The following is a 6000-nucleotide window of genomic DNA, read 5'->3' on the forward strand; positions in this document are numbered from 1 at the left end:
CGGAGGGGGTGGTGACGTGTGTGGCTGTGAGGCGCCAGTAGTGAGAGGCTGCGGGATCGGGTGGTTCTGACAGGGTTCAGAGGGGCCTGTTTGGTCACGGTTGTTGCCGTATAGTGGCCTACTCATCATTACCCGGGATAGGGTACCGATCCCGCGCTTCACACCGGCGCCTCCTGTGGGGGAAAGGGAAATGGAATTTAATTCAATGACTGATGTTGGGGTGTGCTGGGGAGTGGTGGGTGTGGTGGGAAGGACCAGTGAGGTGGGTTGGAGTGGGCTTGGGGCTGTGGACTCCTCACAGGTGGAGTAATCTATGGGTTGGAAACGGGGAGAGGTTCCAGTGGTCCTGTGGGTAGGCTTGGGTGTCGAGGAGGCAGAAGGGAGGGGATGGGGTGAGCTGCCCGCCACCTCCACCTCCCGAACCCTGTTAGGGGGTCCGGGTGCAGAAGAGGAAGGCAGTGTAGAGTCCTCCGGGACCGGGGGGAGGGGGGTTGTAGGGGTAAACCGGGAGTTGGTCCTATTGGGTTTTGCTCTCTGTGGCTGGGGGGGCGCCAGAGGAAAGGCCTCCGGACGCCTCCCCAGGGACAGCGAGCATATGGGTCTGGGTAGTGGGCGGGGGGCACTGGGGATGACAGGTCGCTTGTCTGTGGGGGTCCTGAGGAGGGGTGGAATGGCCGGCCGCCTGGTTGTAGGGATGGTGAGAAGGGGTGGGATGGAAGGCGTTGGGAGTAAGGCTGGCGGCGAAGTGTTCCTGCCTAAAGGAGGGGGGAACACTTGGGCTGGGGTCCTAGGGTGTGGGAGAAGGCCAGGCCGAGCACTAGCAGAGCTACTGGGAGGTCTCGAGTGAGGTGGAGGGGGGGGCGGTGTGTGTTGTTGAGAATGTGTTTGCTTGTGTATGTATGTTGTAACGGTTTGTGTGTGTGAAATGTTGCTGTGTATGGAGTTGTGTCGGTGCATGTTGTCTGTGTTGTGCGGTTGGTTGTCTATGTTGTGTGTGTTGTGTGGTTGGCTGTGTGTGTTGTGTGTGTTGTTGTGTGGTTGGCTGTCTGTGTTGTGTGTGTTGTGTGGTTGGCTGTGTGTGTTGTGTGGTTTGCTGTGTGTGTTGTGTGTGTTGTGTGGTTGGCTGTGTGTGTTGTGTGGTTTGCTGTGTGTGTTGTGTGTGTTGTGTGGTTGGCTGTGTGTGTTGTGTGGGTGTCTGTATCTGTAGTATGTTGCTAACCCGGGTTAGGGTTGCATTTGTCAGTCTCTGGGTGTATCGTTTATGTGCCCATCCTATGGCTATGGTATAGGCCATAGGGTTATGTGGGTGTATGTCTGGTGTGAGTGTGTCTATGGTGTCTGTGTAGTGTGTTTGTAATATATGCATGTTTGTGTTCATCCAGTGGTGTGTGTTGTGGGCCACCTGCGTGGTGGTGGTCTCAGTGGGGCAGGCAGGCTTGATGAAGGTGGTGAGTTTATTCACCTGTCTCATCATCCCAACAGGGAAGGACCCTGTCCGGAGCGCCCTCTCAGCCACCTCTCCATGGTGTACAGCCTGAATTAATTTAAAATACAGTTTGGCTGTCTGCCTAGTGGCTTCATCGGGAGGGTGACCAAGGGGGGGCTGGCTGTTAGGTACAGGGTGATGGGGTCGTGTAGTAGGGGTATGTGAAGACAGGGGTATAGGGGGATATCTGTTGGTGAAGGGTGGTCTAGCTACTTGGGCATATGTGGGTCTACGGGGAAATCTGTGTGCAGAGGGATGTTGCATGGTGAGGGTGGTGGCTAGGTCCTAACAAAAGGGAATGGGGTTAAGTGAGGAAGCACTTCAATCAACAAATTAAAATTAAAAACACAATGTCATACGAGGTGAGCAGCTGTAGTGTGTGCTGCCCAGGGTTGGGCCCTTACCACCTTTCGCTGGATGCGACTGGACACTGGAGCCTCTCCCGCTGTGGGTTGGACAGCTGCTCCTGCAGGTGTTGACGGCTGCTGGATCTGAGGGCTCAGTGGTGGAGATGGTAAGCCGTCTCAACTACGGCATGTAGTTGAGACCAGGTTTGGGCCCCCCATATAAAAATTGTATTTAAAATCAAATTTATCGATTAAAAGGTGCAACCAAGACTTAAAAGCAAAGAAAACAATAAAAGGGTCTACTCTAAAAGGTCCTGACGTTTCGCTGTCTTGCAGCTTCTTCAGAGGAGTTTGGGGCAAAGAGAGAGCCAACACCCTAAGGAAGTTAGAAGTAGGGTGGTGTGTTCTGTGGGTGGAGCTAAGTGTGGGGGTGTCCAAGGTGGTGAGGTGGTGGTGCCATGGTATGGTTGGTCTGGGAGTGAGGATGGGGGGGTGGATATGAAAGTGGGGGGGGGGGGGGGGGGAATGGTGGGGGTTTGTTTATGGGGGAAGAAATAATATAAGGGCTATAGTATAGCTGTACTGTATCCCAATGATAAGATATGATGATAAAGTCAACAAATAAAATACAATAATAAAATAATAAAATAATAAAATAATAAAATAATAAAATAATGATAAAAGCAATTAATAATGGATAAAATAAAGGGAAGGAATGGAGAAAGGCAGAGGGTTAGTGGTATATACCCATGGAACAGGAGTATTATTATGACCTGGAGAGAGGGCTATTTGAGGGCACCCCATCAGAGGAGCCCCCTGTAGGACAACGAGACAGGCAAAATCTAGGGTTATGACAGAGGGGGTACTCGAGACACTCCCGAATATGCTCCGTGTGTACAGTGAGGACGGCTGATCCTCAGCCTTATGTGTCCAACCGGGGGGACGCCAGGATTCCCTCAGTGGGCCCCTGGTCCACTATAGGACCAGTGGACAGCGGAAACACATCCCTAAAATAGTGCTACCACACAATAAAACAGGTTTTGTTAAAACAGTTAAAAAGAGACCCCCAGTGGCACTGGCCTTATGTATTTGGTTAAAATGGGTAAGGTTTTAAAAAAGGCAAAAGCATGCTCTGTTGCACTGGCCTAAAAGTGGGTCCTCTAAAACTGCTCCAACTTCTGAGAATGTGTGTTTGGTTCATTAGCCACCAGATGGCATACCTTATAAGTATGTATGTATGTCTGTATGTCTGTATGTATTTAAAAGGGGGGCTTTTTTGTAAAATCCCAGCCTACAATACCTTAATATATTTAAAATCCAAAGTAAGGTTACCAGTGAAGGGCAACCTGCCTATTCACTGGGGACTATGCAAGGCAGAGGCGTCCACCCCCCTGAGTCCAAGTTAGACTAGACCGCATACCTAAACCATGGTCCGAACCCATCCTCTAAAACACAATGGTAAAATGGATATACTTGGTAAAAAATGGACATTAATAAAACAACCTAAAAGAGTAAAAGTTCACAGCAAGGCCTGGATACAATTTATTTAATTGAACAGAAAGATGAACATAAAAATGAATGAGGTGTGAGTGTACTATGTGGGTGTTTGATAGTCAGCTTCTTTCATTTAGACCAGTGGGTGTTACTGTTTGCAATTTATTAATCCATCTATGCTCCATTAGTTTCCGCTGTCCACTGGTCCATCGGACTCCACATTCCAGACCTGAAACGATGAGGTTAGCAATGGGATGGGATTGAAAGTGTGTGTACAGGGTAGTGTGTAGGTCTGCTCGTTTGATGTGATATAGGTGTTGTTTGAGGCGTGTTTCTAATGTGTGACTGGTTTCTCCTATGTAATGTTTATGACATTGTGTGCAGGTGATGATATAAACTATATTGGGGGTGGTCAGAGACAGGGGATCCTGAATGGGGGAGGAAGTGTGACTATGGGGGTTGTTGATGAATTTGCGGGGCTTAAAATGGAGTGTATGTGGCTGTGGGGGCTTGGGAGGTAAAGTGGAGAATGTGGAATGCACAAGGAGGTCTCCCAGGTTCCTGTTCCTTCTGAGTGCAGAGATGACCTGATGTGTTTGTAATGGGGGGTAGGATTGTTGTGTAGTGGCGAAGTTCTGTTTGAATTTATGGTGTAGTGGTTGGAGAGTATGTGAGAATGTAGTTATTAATGGGACTAGTGTTGTAGTGGTAGAGGAGCCGGTGGACTGTATAGAGTGAGAAGAAGAGTTGGAGAAAGGAGGACATAGAGGAGAGGGTAATGCGTGGGCCCCGTCCAGGTCCGTCCCTGTCCCCGCGCCAGAGAGAGGCCTCTGCTCCTGTTGCATGCTCTGATGTTGCTGGGGAGGAAAGCTAGGGCTGAGGTTAGGGTTAGAATTAGGGGTGGGAGGGTTAGGGGTGGGTGGCAGAGTGTTTGTGGAGAGTGACTGGGTGGGGGAGAGAGAGGCCAGGGCATTGCTCCTGATTGTACGCAAGAACCTCTTGCTGTAGCCTCTCCTTCTGAGGACTGTGAAAAGTGTCTGTGTGGCTTGATTAAAATGTTCCCTATTGGATGAAATCCTGAAAAACCGAATGATTTGTGATTTGATGATTCCTGCAAAGGTGTGCTTTGGGTGGTAGCTGTGTTTATGGAGTAGTGCGTGTGTGTCTGTGTCCTTAAAATATATTTTTGTCAGTAGTCGTTTATGTGTATGATCTATTGTATGAAAAAATACGGTGGTGTCCAGGAAGTTAATCTCTGTTGGATGAATGATGTGTTTGATGGTTATGGCAGCATGGTGTGTGTTCAAAATCTGTAAAAATGCATCAAACTGTTGTAAGGTGTGTGGCCAGAGCCCTATGATGTCATCTAAAAATCTGAAATACATGGTGGGTTGTAGTGGACACTTTGCCAAGGCCTCTCTCTCCCACTCACTCATGTAGATGTTGGCATAAGCGGGTGCAAATTTCTTGCCCATAGCCGTGCCCTCCATCTGTAAGTAGTGTTTGTTATTAAAGGTGAAATCATTGCAATTGAGACTGAGTTCTAATAGTTGTAAAATGGCATTGTCTGGTCTAGTGTTGTCCGGGTGTGTCTGGAAAAGATTTCTAACTGCCTGTAAACCAGTGGCTGTATGTATGTTGGTGTAAAGGCTGTCAATGTCTATGGTGAAAATGTATGTGTGTGGTGGCACGGCTATGGGCTTGATTTTTTCTAGGAAATCATATGTGTCTCTTAAATAACTGGCGTGTATAGTGGAGAGGGGGTTGAGGAAGTGGTCTATGTATTGTGCTATGTGGTAAGATTCACTGCTGCAGTCTGACACTATAGGTCTGCCGGGAGGCACCTCGAAGGGAATAGTCCAAGTCTGGGGATCCTTGTGGATTTTGGGTAGTAAATAGAATATTCTAGGTCTGGGGTTATCCGGTCCATAGAGGAAGTCGCGTTGTTTGGATGTGATGTAGTTTTGGTGATAGAGTGTTGTAATGATTTGTCTGAATTTGACCTGAGTCTGTGGTTGTATGCTGGCTGCTATGTGAGTGTAGTATCTTGTGTTGGATAGTTGTCTGTTGGCTTCATATGTGTATTGGAAATTATCTAAAATTACTATTTTTGAGCCTTTGTCAGCTGGTTTAATAACTATTTGTGTGTTGTTCCGCAGTGTTGTGATGCTGTTCCGTTCGTCTGTGGTCAGGTTGTCAGGTCTGTCTGGTGATGGGTGGTACTGATTGAGTGTATGGTTATCTAGCTGTATGAGGCCTCGTATCCTGCCGTCCACCTGGGAGAGTTTTGGCTCCCAGGTGGAGGGCAGGACAAAAGGTGTATGTCCGTCTGTCTGTGTGTCTTTGAAAAAGTCTATTAATTTAAGTCTCCTATGGTATCTGTGGGTGTCCCTTCGAAGTGCCTCCCAGTCTGTCCTTGTAGGTCGAGGAATGTAGGCGAGGCCCCTCTCCAGCAACTGGGCCTGTGCGGCCGTGAGACGGACAGACCTGGACAGGTTCAACACATTGGAGTGGGGGTCAGGTGCTAGTCGGAGGGACTGAATGGCTGTTGGAGGTTGAGAGGAAGAGGAAGAGGGGGGAAGAATGGTGATGGGCGGTGTGGGAGAGGGGGGAGGGGGGAGGGGGGGAGATAGAGAGGGAGGAGGAGGAGGGGAGCCTGTTGGGAACAAGGTA

Source organism: Electrona antarctica, assembly GCF_951216825.1.
Source record: "Electrona antarctica genome assembly, chromosome: 15".
Classification (NCBI taxonomy): domain Eukaryota; kingdom Metazoa; phylum Chordata; class Actinopteri; order Myctophiformes; family Myctophidae; genus Electrona; species Electrona antarctica.